Source organism: Taudactylus pleione, unplaced genomic scaffold, assembly GCF_031769625.1.
Source record: "Taudactylus pleione unplaced genomic scaffold, aTauple2 ptg000127l, whole genome shotgun sequence".
Taxonomy (NCBI): domain Eukaryota; kingdom Metazoa; phylum Chordata; class Amphibia; order Anura; family Myobatrachidae; genus Taudactylus; species Taudactylus pleione.
In genome coordinates this window covers 11,526,568-11,545,592 of record NW_028284529.1, presented here as the reverse complement: position 1 = coordinate 11,545,592, position 19,025 = coordinate 11,526,568, and the positions used below count along the sequence as shown (strand labels likewise).

The 19,025-nt window shown below is 39.4% G+C and overlaps 1 protein-coding gene across 1 annotated transcript in view; it reads left to right on the top strand.

Moving 5' to 3' along the window:
• The window catches only part of LINGO2 (leucine rich repeat and Ig domain containing 2), a 1,482,402-nt gene that overhangs the window by 316,025 nt on the left and 1,147,352 nt on the right, over positions 1–19,025 (top strand). The gene's annotated exons all lie outside the window — the stretch shown is intronic.

Genomic DNA, 19,025 nt, shown 5'->3' with positions numbered 1-19,025 from the left:
GCATAATTTCTCTACTAACACCTTACCCATGGTGCACTGTTCACTGCAATAAACTCTGCTCCATCTTCCAATGACTACAATATTATATACTTATTTAATATTTGTATATAGTGACAACAAAGGTGTAACCCAATTAAGTTAACAAGAAGTCAATGTACATGTAAGAAATAATTTGCTTTCAAAAAGGCTGAAAATATAACCAATTTTTTTTTTAAATATGACCATATATTCAAACATACACACAGGGCCATAGAAACCAATAGTGGTTCCGGGTGATGTGGGATATGTGGACAAATACCAAAGGTGTGGCAATGCCAGATCGACAAAAAAGGCTAAGAAAATTGCTATGCGTATTCTTCCCGCTGCATAGCTGACCCAGGCCCTTGCTGGACCCCTTAGACCGCACTAGTGTTCTATACTCATAAAGATGTCATGGATCATTTTCAGATATAGTAATTGAAGTCCTTTGGCTACCTTACTTATACACCAAGTGACATTGGTTACAAAGAGTAGGTAGTTCTCACTTTGTATTTGCATTGTCTATGACCTTAGCAATAGTGGAGTGACAAATAACATATGGTATCTGCTCTTCATGGTAGAAATATTGATGAACACTTCTTATGTTTTGCAATATCCCAATGTTTTTGAAAATTAAAATGCATTTGGTCTGAAACCTTTACTTCACATACTTTGCAAAACAAAATGTATCTATCGGTATTGAAAATCAGATTAGCTAAACCCTTTGACTTTACACTCTTTGAACACAATACAGTATGTCATATTGAGGGGGGGTTCTTGTTAAAAAAAATTTAACATAGAATTTCTCTGTAAAAATAGAGATTCAACAGACAGGGATGCTGACAGCTAAGCCAGTCTCTGTACTGGGAGGGGGTGTGACCAATCCAGGGGAGGTGTGGCCAGACCCTCTCCTTACATAAAATAAAATCCAGTATACTTGCACACCGCACAGGGGGGGTGTGCTGGTGTCAGGGGTTGGTGGTGGGGTTGCAATCATTTCACCCCCGCACATAATTCAGGGAAGGAGAGGACAGACTGTTGCTGCAGCATCCTGTCTCCATAGCTCAGCACACAGCAATGTGTGTGTTGGGCTGGGGAGATAGGCTGCTGCAGCAGCAGTCAGTCCTCTCTCCCTGCCTGAAGTACTGCATTGGGGTGGAGGTGATGACTGGGCTGCAGGATCTGGGCCCCCACAGGGCTCCTTTAACAGCCCCAAGCCCTCTAGGTAGGGCCATCTCTTCCATTGGGCTTGTTGGACAGTTGCCCATAGGCCAGGAGTTTGCAGGGGCCCACAAACCCATCCCCTTGCAGCCTCGGCCAGTTGATACATTTGTGATATTTTTATAAGCCAGCCACCGGTGCACTGTATTCTGTTCTAACCTCCCCCACCTCATCCCCCCAGTGACGAGTACTAACCTCTGTCCCAGTTTCACTTCATCCGCAGGCTTCAGACCAGTCAGAGTCTCTCTGCATGTGTGGATGGTCTGATGGGCATGCAGGAGGGTTTAATTTTATTGCCCATTTACATTTGTTTCCCATGAATGGGTGGGTAGGGGCCCCATTGCATTGCTTTGCCCAGGGCCCACACTGCTAAGACAATCTTGTCTTTTGGCACCCCTGTCTACAGGAGCTCAAGACTCTGCTTTGCATTGTACAATAGCATTTTATCTGCAGTTTGGTCATCTGCTGTAAAATATGACACTACAAATATGATATAATTCCAAATTTTGCAAAAATTAAATGTAACCTAAATCTTTAAATTCCAGGATTGAGCGTATCACAAACTACTTGTAGAGGTACCAGCTCAGAGTGTCATTTGGAGCTCCATTCATTTCAGACAGAAATTCTGCATCTCCATAATGCTGGTGCAATTTTTGACGGTGCGACAGATGTGCAGCCGACGGTGCTTCTTAATGTACAAAGCAGCAGTTATTACTGCAGCCAGTGGGCATCTCAATATGAATTAGAGAGGCTGCTGCATTAGAATAAATATGCAGTAGTGCTTCAGCAAAATACGCAGTTACGGCTGTAATATCATCCACCTCTTAATCAGCCCTTTATGTGGAGAATGAAATGCTGTTTTGATTTTCATAAATTTGTTCACACTGTATGGTGTTAGAAAATCTAAATTCTGTTTTTGAATTCAGTTGTAGAAGAATTTACACACTCAACTAAAACATGTTTATCAATGAACAAAAAAATAAAACACATACTTGATATAGACCTGTTGGAGAAGCATTTATTCTATCCATTGTTTGCAGAAAATAACTTTTTTTTCCTTTTTGGAGTAAGCTTTACCTGATATGGTACAGTCATGAAATCTAATTTTTTATTGATAAGACATAATTTAAAATTGGAAGATGATATGATTGTTTTGTCAGATAAAGATTGGTCTTATATTTTGCCAAATTTCAACAAACACAGCTTTATATATTACTTACATAAGGTATATCTCACCAGTTTTAGATTAACGAAGTTCAGTAGTAGGGTTTGTAACAAATTGTCCTAAGTGTGGAAGATGGGTAGGTACTTTTTGGTACTTACTGTAGGATTGCCCTGTAGTTCAGAGATTTTTGATTGCAGCTTTTAATTGTATAGAATAGACTGTTGTTTCTGTATATCTCTAGACTCCTAGGTTAGCTATAGTATATATTTAATCTTTCACTGAATAATATACATTTGAATAAAACAAGTAGACTTTTTGTGATTAATCTTAGGGGTATATTTACTAAAGTGCGGCTTTTTAAAATTGGAGTTGTTGCTCATAGCAGCCAGTCAGATTTTACTTATCATTTGTCTAGCACCTTCTAGAAGATAATAGCTAGAATCTGATTGGTTGCTTTGGGCAACAACTCCACTGATATAAACCCCTTAGACTGCAAAGTCTGTATAGTGAGCACATAGATGACTCCTGAGGGATAAATGGGAGAAAAATTTTAATATTAATATAATATAAATAAATACTAAACACCATTATTTTATTATTTGCACATTAACATCATTTTTTGTTTTTCAGCCATAACGACTTTTAAATATTTTTGTTGGTACCTATTTATATCCAAGACTGTTACATTAATGAAGCATAAATAATAACAAGTGAAGACAATTAAGGCATGCAATAAAATTTACACCAGGTTTATTATATCTTTGAATATTCCCAATTTAATAATTTACATACATTAAGCTTCAATCACAGTCTTGCCATTCATAAAGCATATAGAAAAATAAGAATTCTAACAGCTTAAAAAAACAAAACAGAATTATGCTATAACAAAACAGATTTTAACCATTATGATGATTACAACTGAAAGAAACAAAATACAAAAATAAAAACAAACAGCTTATCAGCAGCGAAGACATCAGCAGAATTGTATAGTTGAGTGACAGGCAGTACCTACTTAAGTCATGGATGAAAATGGCACAAACATTAGATAATTGCATTTTTTTTCCTTTTCAAATGTTTAGAGAAACTCAAAATGATGCTGTTTTTACCACTGACTTCCGTCCACCTACGTCTGTTACTCTATTCTCATTTAACTAATTGTGTGTTTAGCCATTGCAGTTTCCTATTGTGGTTTGAGTGAATGACTGACCCTAGATGACCCCAACCAGCTACACTAGTTTTGACAGTAGATATATGTAGAATAAGGCAGTTACAATTTTAAGTTGATTAGATATTTTCCATTCCGTGATAGGTTTTTTTTTAATGACTAGGCATGTCCAATGACACATACTAACAGATCATAATAATATTTATATTATTAAATACAGTCAGGTAGTATGCATAATTTCCTAGAAAAACATGTAAATTAAATGAACTAAGATCACATGCCTATGGTACTTTACCTTATAGACTTGTACAGCATATTACATAATGAGAATTGGTTTACCTACAGTTGAGGGAGCGGAAAGGTATATTTAGTTTTGCCTCCAGGGCATTCTGACTCATCTGCTCATATATAATACTGCTTAGGGGCACTCTAATCTCTTAGCACTGTGTCCTTCAGCACCATTGAGAAATAAACAAGTTTCACTTTGGCTCAAAGCAATTAGAAGTAATTGGAAAGTTCCAATTTAGACATAACGTCATGATATGTTATGTAAATATTTAAATTAATATTTAGAGAATGGCATTGTAGGAAATGACACAGCATAGCTCTCTGTAGATGGCAGACATATCCCTAAGCAAGAAATGTGCAAAGGTAAATTAGAATCATGCATACAAACAGTTTGTAACATGCATTAGAAATGTATTCAATTAACCAGCACTAGATTGGCCTGAAATACTTGGAAATGTTATGCTTTTATACTTCTATCTAGAGACATTATTATAATTTTTTATATTAGAATTGACAAAATAAGTAAGAGAATAATACAATGATCTTCTTCTTCTTTTTGGGCAGAGCAGAAGGTATTTTGTGATAAATAAAAGATATGTGTGTTGGGTCAGTTTTGTCAATGGCTTAGTATGTTAGCAGAAGTATTTAATATTGTATTCATTACAATACAGGGAACCATTGTAGGGACTGCCAGAATGGAGTGTCAGTAGAAGAATGCTCATCAAGAAAAATAAGTGACTGCATTCTAAAAGGATTGTAAGGGTAAAAGACAAGAAACAAATCAAATGAAATGGTCAATGTGAAAGATTGTGAGTGCATGAATTAAAGTTTTTAAGCTCTTGATTGAGACATGTGCATATTCTGAAGATGATTCTAAAGGCGCATATCCACTACACCAGAAAAATTAGCGATTTGAACGATTACGACATCATTATCATTCAATCATTCATTAATCGTGTAGTGAATATGCCAGCAACGACCAGTAATGCGCGCTCCTGCTGTTCGTTGTTGGCATCTGTCATCGCCTGAACATGCAGGCCAACCTGCCGATATCGACAGATTGTGCATGTTTGAAGATGAGGGAGGGTGCCTGCACTAAATGACATATCGATCAGTGTGGGCACAATATCCACTGCACAGGATGATGAATGATTGAACGATTACAATGTTGTAATCGTACAGTTGTTCCACTCTCTTGTAGTGGATATGCACCTTAAGATGTAACAGGATTTGAATACCGATTGGATGTGGAATACAAAGTCAAGGAGGACACATAGGCAGTGATCTTGAGGTGTAGGATTTATTCTCGTATTTTAAACACAAATAGAGATGTCAGGTACAGTAAGTAGCTTCTGTTGGTGAAGATATTAAAAGCTTGGTATTTAAAAGTTTGAGTTGGTGATAGGACATCTAAGATGAAATGGTAAAACTATTCCAGCAGTGTGGGTCAAAGCTGATGAACGAGCAATAGAAATGAAGCGGAGAATACATCAATTTCCACTACCAAAAAAGGACATGAATTTTGAACCACCTGAAACCTGGAATAGATCAGGTAATTTTAATAGGACTTGTTTTGTGCCTCCATGTTACACCTATGTGTAAAACAGCATTTCCAGTGCTCTTGGAATTTCATACACAAACAAATTGCTTCCTGTAATAATATCACCACACTCTCATGGTTAACATAAGATGCAAATTATGGAAAAAAAACTAAAAAAAAGTCAGTTTTGTTGAAAAATATGTCAGTAAATGAGTTTTAGGAGGTTGTAATTGAACATTGCACTGCTAAAGATATTTCTTCACACATTGAGCGCTCTTAGATTTTGGTTGAAGCATCTTGTGAGAATATAAAATAGGCATGTATCCCATTGCTTGGCATGCAGCTGAATTGGATTTGTACCTTTAGTTTACCATACAGAGGAACATAGATCCAGTTCCACTCTACAAGTTAAGAGATGGTATAATAAATCAGGTCTTATCCTATAGTGTAATGAGACTCATTTTTGTACCTCTGTAAACCCTCTGGTGCTGGGTACAAATGTCTGCAGTGCATGGTTGGATGGTACATCACACTTAACTATGCTCTGACTGGTCGTGAGTGAGGCACAGGTACAAGTGGGTCCTCTGAATACTAGAGTGTTTAACACAGATGTGTTGTGGTAGAGTGGATTACAGTTTCTAGTGAAGTGCGGATAAATGGGTGCCAAGCCATCTAATAAAAAACAGGAGAAAAAGCTTATTTGAAATAAAGCAGGATAATAAAATTAGGGATATCATTTGAAAACATACTCCTTTCCTCCAGCACAAAGCATAACGGTCACATCTTAGGTCAATTATGTCTTGTCGACTTCTCCTGCACATTAATCATGTTGGTTACATAATAAACAGAAGCACACAGAAGGTGGGGATCTCGCTATTGCTGGGCTCTGGATACTGCTGCTCTCACTCTGTGGTCTATCGCTTTAAAATGCCTCATTGTGACTGGCAGCACTCCACCTCTTTGCATGGGCTCTTTCTCACTGAAGCTTCAGACTCCTCTCACTCAAACTGCAGTCACTTGGTTCAGCTGCAGCCTAATTATACAGACAGGCATCTTATTTTACAGAGGGATCTCATATTATCACTGCTGATATGAGGTTACTTTCTCTACCCTATGTGCCCCCACCCCTCCAAATGCTGGCGTACCGCAGGACCTCCCTCCTCCTGTTCCACAGTCCCAGGGTAATGGCTGCCTTCATGTGGATGCTGGGAATCTGAGTCTTTATAGACTCAGGTCCTGACATCATCCGCACAGATTGTATTAAGAAGGGTGAAATTGAAGAGGTAAAATGGCTGGATTTTGATTCGTCATGTAGGCTCTTGCACAGTGTACACCTCCATCCATCCAGGTACATATCTGGGTTGCAGACCATTTGGGCTTATAGAGTAAAAACTATAGTGTTTGATAGTGCACTGTAGGTACACTACACAAATTATCTCTACTCCTGTCAAAAATGTTCTGGCTGTCAAATTTGTTCTGCTTAGAATTAAAAAGGACAACTCTCATGTATTCAAAAATAAATGCAGCACTACATAATTGGATGTGAAGTTTGATTTCAGTGCTGGAGAGTCTTAAAGTCACTAAGACTTTTTTAGGTCATAGATTCTTATGTAGGGGGTATCCTTTAGCAAGTTCTTACCTCCAGGGCAGCTGTTTCTCTTTGATTTGTTTAAACCCTGCTGATAAGCCCTCTATTATGATCAGACATAGAGTTAATTTAGTTAAGAGTCTTCAAAGCATTGTCAAGTGTGAATCTCTTACATTTTATTTTATAATCATTACGCTTAATTCCATGTGTATTAATGTAAATTTTTTTAGAAGTGAACATATAATAAACCTGTGAAATGTCTTTACCTAGGTTCTGTAAAGATCTTACTAACCCAGATGTATTTGTGCTGCTAACAAGTTTATCAAAAATGTTGCACTTTGCGCATCGGATAGTTGCAAGACCTGAACTCTTCCATCTGACCTTTTTTTCTAATTCAAGCATTTGAGAGGAAGAAGTTGATTTTGGTTAGTGGTTGTTTTAAAACTAGAGATGAGTAGTTCGGCTTTCTCTGAAACCAAAGACACCCGAAATTGGCCGTTCTGGGTGAATCTGATGCCCAGGTCAGGTCTTCCTGCCTTGTTCGTAACCCAGAATAAAGCAAAACTTTAAATTTCCAGCGTCAGATCTCACATGTTTTGGATTGCATATAAAAGTACCTCCTTCTTAATCTGTGCCATTTCACACAGGAAAGTGAAGGGGGAGTGTGTCGACCTGTAGGCTGTAGTTGTGGGGGAAAAAAATACTGTTAGTATGTCATCAGGGTACCATTAGCAGAAGTTTAGGTAGGATTACAAAGAGCTTTATAATTAATAGTAGTACTTGCTGGAGTATGTGCCTAGAAAAGGTGACTGTAGGCATCATTGTCAATGTGTTTGTTTTGTTTGTCACACACACTGCACACTCACACTGCAAACAAATAGGCTACTTTACCGTGCGCCTGATTCAGCAAGGAATGCAGTTACTAATGCGCATGAAATTGGTTAATCGTTGCGTTTTGCACATGCGTATGCATATCAGTGCGCGTTGAAGAACTAGCAATTGTGATCAGAACTGTGATTGCAGAGGCTACGCAGACTTAGAGCACAGTGATTGACAGGTAGTGCCATTTGTGGATCGTGATGGGGGGGTGGTTGGGCGAATGCAGGCATGCCAGTTAATATCAGGGGCTTGCATAAATTATCTACTGCGTGCAGATAGTGGTGGTTCCAGGTGCAAGAATATGCTTTGGGTCCCCCTATGCAGTGCCCCAGTAGTGGTAGCCCTATGCAGTGCACCAGTACTGCCCTATGCAGTGACCCCAGTAGTGGTCCCCCTATGCAGTGCCTCCAGTAGTGCCCCTTATAAAGTGCCCCCAGAAGTGGTCACCCCTATGCATTGCCCCCAGTAGTAGTCCCCCCTATGCAGTGCTCCCAGTAGTAGCCCCACCTATGTTTTGCCTCCAGTAGTAGCCCCCTATGCATTGCCCCCAGTAGTAGTCCCCCCTATAAAGTGCCCCTAGTAGTGGCCCGCCATACAGTTCCCCTAGTAGTGGTCACCCCCCCTATACAGTGTCCCCAGTAGCACCTACCCTATGCAGTGCCAGTGTCAGTGCCCATGCCCCTTACACACACACACACAAAAAACCCCACACAACTTACCTGAATCCCCGCTCTTGCCGCGACCGCCGCTGTCCGCTCCTCCTGGCCCGCTCTGCACTATGGTAGAGATGTTATGACGTCTCTCCCATCACCCACTGTGGGGGGAGCTGGAAGGGGGAGCTCATGAATGACCTCCAGCCGGCTCCCTCCGTGGAATCAGCAGCCAATGAGAGTTTGTCTGACTCTCATTGGATGCTATAACAAACACACAGCCACCACTGGTGGCGTTGTGTTTGTTACTGTGTAGTGCGGACTGCTCTAACTGCAGTCTGCACTACACTTAAATACTGTGGGGCCCAGGGGACACTGGTGGCGGGTGCAGCAGCCATGGGCCCCTGCACCACAGCGAGCCCCGGGGTAAGCCACTGGTTGCATCACCGCTATTTCCATCACTGACTGCATGGCCATAAGCAACCATAGCACTGATAGCGTGCGTGGCTGTTAGCAATTTCTAAGTAAGGTCAGGGCTTGTGCAAGTATGCAAATGGGTCCAATGTTACTCAATGTTACCAATTGTTTTACTATGTTTCCCTAGTATATGGATGTGAGTAAGGTGAAGTGGGCATCCTTATGTCAGGCTGCGATCGCAATGTGAATGCAAACATTTAAAAAAATAGCACCGCTGATATTAGCAACTTCGGTGCATGCGTATAAGTAGAATTGCGATCCATAGTAAATCAGGCCCAATGTGTGGTGTTGCTAAAATAAAATATGCTCTTGTTTATTTATTAAAGTGAACCTGCTCTTTATTTCTTAAGAAAATCTGCAGTATATGGCTTGTCACTTGTGTGTATGAGGGTAGATACATTCTTGATTTCAAGATTATCTGTCCAAACAATACTCTGCTGTGTCTAAACTTCACCCCTAGAAGTCCTTTGTTTTGAGTGTTTACCTGTTCTCAAAAGAAAATGCAAAACATTTTTTTTCCTGATATCTAAAAAAATAAAACTGAGTGTTTTCTAATTCAATTTAAAAGTATTGTATATTAATTTCAAGACATGTGTGTTGACCTTTGAATCGTAGCATATATTGTTCTAACTGTGGGCTTGATTCAGAGATGTATGCAAAATGCATCTGCAGTTTCTCATGGAACGCAACTGCAAATATATGCTAATGTTTCCAAAGCTTACCTGAGCATAGTGACACCCACTGCTGCCTTCTCATATCCGACCAATGATGTACAACAGTGTAAACATCAGTAACATCGATGCAGATCGGGCAGCCATGCAGCATATGCAGCAAGTCTGACCAGCCGCAAATACAGTAGCTTGCATGACACACAGAGGGCTCCTGTGCTGCATAGGGGATCACTGTTAGCTAATTTATGCATGCCCATGATCAGACATTCTGTTGCACAATGGATCACTAAAGCCATGATTGCTATTTAGGCATTAAATCTGCATTCAAAATTCACCATCAAAGCATCTGGTTTTAGACAGATTTTTGAGGTACCAAGGGCCTCTTTCAAAGGCGGTCATAGGATGCAAGCGGTCGTTCTGAAACAGGGCGGCCACTTGCATCCTGAACGACCGCCTCCATGTCAGTTGTTAGGCTGTGGGTTAACACCCATAGCTCTAACGACCACTAAGGGTGATGGTCACGATGGTCAAGACCATCACGACCATCGGGGCTAATGACGAGACCCTAAGGTAGGGACACATCAACCTTAAGCCCCAGGGAGGTTCCTGCTCTGTTTGAGCAGGAAGCTCCCCACTGACATCACTGATGATGTCAGTGGGGCCGCCCCCAAACAGCAAGCATTCTGACAGGAAGCCTCCGTTTGGCCGGGCACGCCCCCGGCCCACTCAGCAGACGGAGCAAGCTATCACTTAACATCGACAGCTCGCCCCGTCTGGTACGAGACCCCTAACGATGGATCACCCATAGTTAGCCAGGTCTCTCGCATGCGCACAACGGAGTAGGCTCCGTCATGCGCATGCGCACTGGAGCAACATCAACCCAGTTGTGAACTCATAGAGCTAACGACCGGGTCTGAATAAGCTCCCAAATTCCATCTCGATTCCATTTTACCAGAACAGCAATTCCTAGCCTGTACCGGGACATTAAAAAAAACATATTCTTGGCATAGAAAATGCCACTATTCACTTTACTACAGATATGTGGACAAGCGGTACTGGGCAAACTTAAGATTACATAAATGTGACAGCCACTGGGTGTATTGCCGCTAGCAGCAGTATCTAAAACACAACCACAGTTCATTCACAGACAGGCTTCTCTCTGTATCATTGTCTTAACTAAGAGACATACTGGTGTCATTCTGTTTGTAAAACTCAGGGATGTGATAGCAAAATGGCAAACCCTCTATGGCAGCGTTTTTCAACCACTGTGCCATGGCACACTAATGTGCGATGAGTTGTTGTCAAGTGTGCCAAAGTCATAGTTGACTCTTTTGGGAGGCTCAGGCTTGCCCGGTCCATGACCTATGGAGATGCAGTGACATGACGTAGGTCACGCATGCCGCGTTGCATGCCCACCTGCACACTACTCCTAGCTCTGCATGTGTCCTCAGTCACTGAGTGTGACTGAGCAACCCCTGCTGGAGAAGGAAAGGACAGGGCCAACAGTGAGCCTTCTCAGCTGGTTATTTATTTTTTATTTATTTTTATGTGGGAGCCAATGTCATTTTTTTATGTGAGGGGCAATGTTTTTTTTTTCTGTGGTAAGCAATGTGATTGATTTTATTTTTCTGTGGGGGCCAACCAATGTGATTGTTTTTTCTGTGAGGGCCAAAATGTGTGTGTTTGTTTTCTTTCTGTGGGGACCATTTTGTTTTAAAAAAAAATTCTGTTGGGCCATCGTGTTTTTTTTTTTTTGTGCGGCTTGTGTTTGTTATTGTTCTGTGCGGGACCATTGTGTTTTATTTATTTTGTGGGGGGCAACAATGTGTGTGTTTGTTTTCCTGTGTGGGCCAATTGGTGAGTGTTTTTTTCCCATGGGGGCCAATGCATGTTTTTGTCCCATGGGGCACTGATGGTGTGCCTTAGCAACAAGAAAATATTGTTTGCTGTGCCGCGAGTTGAAAAATGTTGTAAATCACTGCTCTATGGGGTTTATTTACTAAAGTAAGAGTTTATTAAATGTAGTTGTTGCCCAAAGCAAGCAATCAGATTCTTCTTCTATTATCTTCTAGAAGGTGCTAGATATATGATAAATAGAATCTGGTTGGTTGCAATGGGTAACAGCTCCACTTCTAAAAATCAGCACTTTGGTAAATATACCCCTAAAACTCTCCTCAGGATTTGTCATTTCAGATAACACAAGTAACATTGTACAAGCATTATAACTGGGGGAATTTTAACATGTACCATGTTTTGTGCACACAATAAACTTGTTTTTTTACAATTTTGACATTCAGCAATTAGAAAATTGCAGCAGCTGCAACAACAGTTCAATTTGGAATGCCATCAACTGAAGCATAAGGTGGAATTCCACATTTTATATGTTTCAGCAACTGGAGGAACAGCAACAAGCCATCCAAATGTACAAAACAAGCTAAAACATAGGGCCTGAGAGAAGGGGGGTGGGGCATTGTACCTGAGTCCAGCACAGTGATGAATACTTTCCATTTTATGCAAGCTACTGAAACCATTTAAAATTGTAACAAGTGAAGTGAGTTGAGACACTGCCAGCCTGAGTCAGGTGATTCCCTTAATGAAACTACATTAATTGCATCTAGACAAGCTGAAGACAGAGATAAAATGAAGTAATCCACTAAGTATGTTTGGCTTGAAGATCTTTTATTTCTTCACCAGGACCAAAGAGTTTACAATACTTTGAAAATTGGATCACTACATTTTGTTAACCATGCTTGATCCTAAATTTAAGCCATATATAATGTATTTCCTGACAACTGACAAAGATCTTAAGAGATGCATAGAGCTCCATGTGAGCAAGTTGTCAGTTAAGGTAACACATGACACAACAACATCTCTTCCTTCAGTTTCTTCTGCAAAAGCTACTGCCAGGAAAAAAACTGACACAAGAGACCCACTAGTGATGATCATGAATCCATTCAATGCACTCAAGTGAAACATTATGACATCTGGTCAGGCTTAAAAGAATTGACCACAATTATTGACACCTCTACTGTGACTAAATCTGATACAGTAAGCATCCTTAGATTGGTGGAGTATTATTTTAATGATAATGTAGAAATTAGCATATAACACAGTCCCTTTGAATACTGGAAAAAAGGCAATTTAGAGCCCCTAGTATACTAGTGTTGCTTTATTTAAGCTGCCCACCCTCCAGATTGACTGTTTAGCACAACAAGGAACCTTGTGAGTGATCAGAACATGAACAGAAAATTTGGAAAAACTGAGGTTCATAAAAATGAACCACAAATTGTATGAGGAAGATCTTTGCTGCCAATTACAACACAGTACAGAGACTTCTGTAGTGGTGGATTCCAGTGGGGATGAGCTCGTATTGTGTGATGATGGCATTAATACTGAGGATACTGATGATGAGGATGATAATGACATCTTACAACTGTAGAGATGATTAACAACACTCACATACAATTGATAAGAAGGCCCAAACATTGCTGTATTTAACTTTCAGAAGATAATGACGTGTCAGTGTAACAATACATATAAATCCCAAATTGAGGAAAATATATAGTCCAACAGTTCAGTTTCATATAAATAAATCTAACTGAACTGTGGGACTATATATTTTCCTCAATTTGGGATTTATATGTATTGCTAGACTCACATGTCAATATCTTCTGAAAGCTAAATACAGATGTGTCCTCTTACATCCTTGCCGATCATGCTACAAACATGGGCATGCATCACGCAATGTGGTTACCTCAGGGGCATTTTTAGAGAGGAGGGGGCCCGGGTGCAGTCTCCGACACAGGCCCCCTCCTCTCTGTCCAGTGGCCGGCAGCGCACTGAGCTGTGCGCAGCCAGCGCCGGAGTTATAGACTCTGGGCACTAGAGTGCACCCAGAGTCTATAGAGGAATTAACTGGTCACTGGGAAAATGGCCACGGCGGCAAATTTCCCTGTACTGCACATGCGCAAACGATGAGAAAGTGGCCATGGCGGCCATTTTCCAGTCATTTTTACAGCTCCGGACCCCTGCGCCGATGTTGGACTCTGGAGAGGTAAGTAATTCTATGTGTGTGGTGCGGGGCCCCCCTGGACCCAGGGGCCCATGTTCCCCACACCCATTATAGATACACCCCTGGGTTACCTGGTAAGCTATGGCGTGCACTGCAATCGCACCATGCATTTCTATGGGGTTGTGGGTGTGATCGCAGTGCGATTATCTGCTTGTGGTCGCACGCCTTGTGCCATGCGTGATGCGATTTGCCACATACGCAGCAAAGATGCAAGAGGACATATCTGTACAGTGCTGTTTGTATGTGAATGTATATATAAAATTGGGTTACCTTCTTTAAGTTGGACCCCGGCAGCTGTGTTGACATAGCACAGGTTACTACAGCTTTTTATTGCCTTAAGCCCATTTGTAGCTTGGATTGTAGGGCCCAAACAATGCAAACATTTCAGTCACAAAAGTGGCAGTCCTTGTTGTTGAATGCTTGGTTTGTTAAACTGTACATTTCAGTTTTAATATACAACATAAGATTAAGAGTCCACGCACATACAGTCTGGTGCATAAATATTGGGACATTGACAGAATTTTCATATTTTGGCCTCTATTCACCACCACAATGGCTTTGAAATGAAACAAATGAGATGTGCTTCAACTGCAGACTTTCAGATTTAATTTGAGGATAATTACATTCAAATCAGGTGAACGGTGTAGGAATTACAACGGTTTCTATATGTGCCTCCCACTTTTTAAGAGGCCAGAAGTAATGGGACTATCAACTCAAAAGCTATTTCATGGACAGGTGTGGGCTATTCCCTCGTTATTTCATTATCAATTAAGCAGGTAAAAGGTCTGGCTTGATTCTAGGTGTGACATTTGCATTTGGAATCAGTTGCTGTCGACTCTCAATATGAGATCCAAAGAGCTGTCACTATCAGTGAAGCAAGCCATTATTAGGCTGAAAAATCAAAACAAACCCATCAGAGAGATAGCAAAAACATTAGGTGTGGCCAAATCAACTGTTTGGAAAATTCTTAAAAAGAAAGAATGCACCAGAAAGCTCAGCAACACCAAAAGACCCAGAAGACCACGGAAAACAACTGTGGTGGATGACAGAAGAATTATTCCCTGGTGAAGAAAAACCCCTTCACAACAGTTGGGCAAATCAAGAACACTCTCCAGGAGGTAGGTATATATGTGTAAAAGTCAACAATCAAGAGAAGACTTCACAAGAGTGAATATAGAGGGTTCACCACAAGATGTAAACCATTGGTGAGCCTCAAAAACAGGAAGACCAGATTAGAGTTTGCCAAACAACATCTAAAAAAGCCATTCCAGTTCTGGAACAACATCCTATGGACAGATGAGACAAAAATCAACTTGTACCGGAGTGATGGGAAGAGAAGAGTATGGAGAAGGAAAGGAACTGCTCATGATCCAAAACATACCACCTCATCAGTGAAGCATGGTGGTGGTAGTGTCATGGTGTGGGCATGTATGGCTGCCAATGGAACTGGTTCCCTTGTATTTATTGATGATGTGACTGCTGACAAAAGCAGCAGAATGAATTCTGAAGTGTTTTGGGCAATATTATATGCTCATATTCAGTCAAATGCTTCAGAACTCATTGGACGGCGCTTCACAGTGCAGATGGACAATGACCCGAAGCATACTGCAAAAGCAACCAAAGAGTTTTTTAAGGCTAAAAAGTGGAATGTTATGCAATGGCCAAGTCAATCCCCTGACCTGAATCCGATTGAGCATGCATTTCACTTGATGAAGACAAAACTGAAGGGAAAATGCCCCAAGAACAAGCAGGAACTGAAGACATTTGCAGTAGAAGCTGGCAGAGCATCAACAGGGATGAAACCCAGCGTCTGGTGATGTCTATGCGTTCCAGAATTCAGGCTGTAATTGCCTGCAAAGGATTTGCAACAAAGTATTAAAAAGTGAAAGTTAGATTTAGGATTGTTTAGTTTGTCCCATTACTTTTGGCCCCTTAAAAAGTGGGAGGCACATATAGAAACCGTTGTAATTCCTACACCGTTCACCTGATTTGGATGTCATTACCCTCAAATTAAATCTGAAAGTCTGCAGTTAAAGCACATCTTGTTTGTTTCATATCAAAGCCATTGTGGTGGTTGATAGAGGCCAAAATATGAAAATTCTGTCAATATCCCAATATTTATGCACCTGACTGTATCTATTTAAAACACACCAAGGTGTTCTCCTGCCAAAAACAAAACACTTAAGAGTGCTAAACCATATATGCCTGAGAGGCTGTCTTCAGGCATCTGGATGAATTAAGCACAAATATTATTATTACATGCACTTTTATATTCAGCAGTATCCTTGAAATCTCTAAAACAAACTCTAAATTTTCATATTTATAACATGTCTTCTCCTCCATAAACAACTGATCAATAAGCTGCTGCATTTGTTGGCAGATGTATAAATCTTTCTGTTTGAACCCTGATAAGAAGTCTCCATTACTTATTTAAATTGGTTTAAAAGTATTTATTAAAAACAACATCAGCATGATTTTATGCTTTCAGTTTGAACACCTAAGCTTGAAGTTTGAAATACATCAAAATAAAATTTCGAAGACTCACAACTGGTACTTTAAAGGCCTTCTCTCTTCATCATTACTTTAGTCTGTGCCTTGTCTAGTCCTTTTAAATAACTTGTTTTGATGTGATTCAAATGCTGGAAGTGCACTCTATATTGATATATGTCTGAAGCAAACCATTAGACTGTGTGTCATTCCAACAAGCTAAAAAATATAAATAGTCTTTCTGGGTTATATGAGAACAAAGTAAGTAGTTTAAAAGACAGATTTATTTTTTTTATATTCGTAATTATTAATTATCTTTTTTTACAGGATGTCCTCTTTTAAAATTGAGATTCACCCAATGATTGTATATAGTTTTTATATATTTTACACTGTTTAACGTGTAAATTAATTTGTTATTCTAATATTCAAGTAATAACTGTAATGCTATCATTGCAAAACATGTTTTTACTAGGACCATATGTTCTTAAATATAAAACATCAAACATTACAAACTTTTTTAAATGTATTTTATCAATTAGATATTTTAATAAAACAATTTTACCTTTCATATGCATGATTTCACACAAAATAGTTTACAGGCTTTATAATTATTGTAATTAATACAATTTGACCATTTGATCATGATGCTAGATTGTTCAGAGTTTTCAAGTTACAAAGGGAGATAAATTTAGAAAACTAACCATGACACCTTAATAAATTAATTATGAAAAATGTATTCTATCATTGTGAGTAACTAGGGCACAATTAAAAAAATGCTAATATTTGCATTACATAGTAGTTAGCATAACATGGTGGTCATGTGCCTTCTGCTCATTTTGTTTTTTTTGTGTTCTGCCTCATTTCATGAGACCATCTAAGCAGATTGTATAATTCCAAAACAGACCCATATTGCTTGTATCTATTCAGAGGGGCTACAATCATAAAATCAACATTCACACTGTCCACAATCATAATGTTGATGCCACAATGTTGACAGTTTTGATGTCAACACTCTCAGAATGTTGACATAAGGGTTAGACTGTGGGATGGGAGGGTTAGGTTTAGGCACTAGGGGGTGGTTGGGCTTAGGCTATGGGGGGAGGTTAGGGTTAGGCACTAGGAAGAGGGTTAGTGATTAGGATTAGGAATAGGTGGAGAATACTCACCAGAACCGTCACTACATCAGATGTTTGCGTAATGAATGTTGCCATGATGAACATTGACCTTATATACCACACTCATTCAAAGGGGCCCTAATCAAAATAAATACTGAAAAAATATATTTGAAATCAATATTTATGTTCCCAATGTTTTCTTGTTTAGCTAAACCAGGTTACACCAATGCATTTATGTTAAAAAAAAAAATTCTGTATTAACAGTTTTTTTATATTTAGATATTTTATTTCAGACTGCCCCAGTGGAGCATACATACTATATATTTCCTACCACATGGACATATAGCAACACACACTATAGTTAATTTTGTCAGAAGCCATTGCCAATTAACCTACCATAAGTCTTTGTAGAGAGGAAGGAAACTGCAGTACCAGGAGGAATCCCATGCACACACGGGAAGGACATACAAACCGAATCACAAATTAGGCAAGAATGATTCTGTCATTCATTATAATATAGTCTATGTGTGTCACTATTGCTGAGGATTAATAAACTGCTATGACAATTATAGCAGCTATAAATCTTCAGTACACACAGTTATCTACACAAAACGATGGCATAGAACATGTATATATAAATTCAAATATTAAAAACAAATTTTACTTACCCACTTTGCCAATGAGGATTTTCTCATTCTGTGCTGAGCATATTTTGCCACTTTTTATGCTTGTCACATTTCTAATCAATATAATTTTATTCTTGATGCAGTAACCAACAAAAATTATACTGTGCACTTTCTGAAAATATCCTTAATTTGTTTCTCATCTTTCAGCAAATAAAATGCCAAAAATAACAAGAAAGTGTTTTATTGAAATACTAAGATAGATGAACTAAAAGCAAATATGTAATTGCATACAGTATACTTTATAACTGTATATGTATATATAATTGACATTGTAAGAAGGTGAACTAAAAGCAAATGTTTATATAAATACTTTATATATCCCCATATAATTAGTACTCCCACAATTAGTATATATGCCATGGTGCACTCTGTATATGTATTGATACAGACTCAGGTAGAGCGGCATTCTCTCATTATCACATGTGATCACTAGACAATAACTCCTTTGGGGGCATATCATTTGAAAGAGGCACTCCCTTCTATCAAAAGACTATGCACCCAGGTGTGAAGATAGGGCACATTTAGTGCACTACTGCATCTATAAAAACAATTATTTCCGTAGTGCAGGATAATACTGTCTGTTGATCACAGTTGATCATCAAACAATAACTGGTATGGTACCACATCATTTGACAGAAGGGACAGCCCCCTCCCAGATATGTAAGCCCCTGAGTTAATGGAAGTCATCAGTACCATAAGGACAGTTGTCTGTTCATCACAGTTAATAACCAGACAATAACTACTGTTTTATGTTGTTACATCATTTAAAAGAGGAGACTCTCCTGTTTCAAACAGATGTACCAGTATGGAGGGGGCAGCAGACTTACAGTTACCATTCCACCCCCTATAACCAGGGCCAGCTACGATTCTTGTTAACATCATTGTGACCTGTGATCTCTTTCTTGGTTCACCACTGGTGCTAATTACCATTGGGGGAGACGTATGAATTAATTTTTTTTGAAAGTAATGAGAATGAACAGGAGTTTCTTAAGGGTTACCTTTC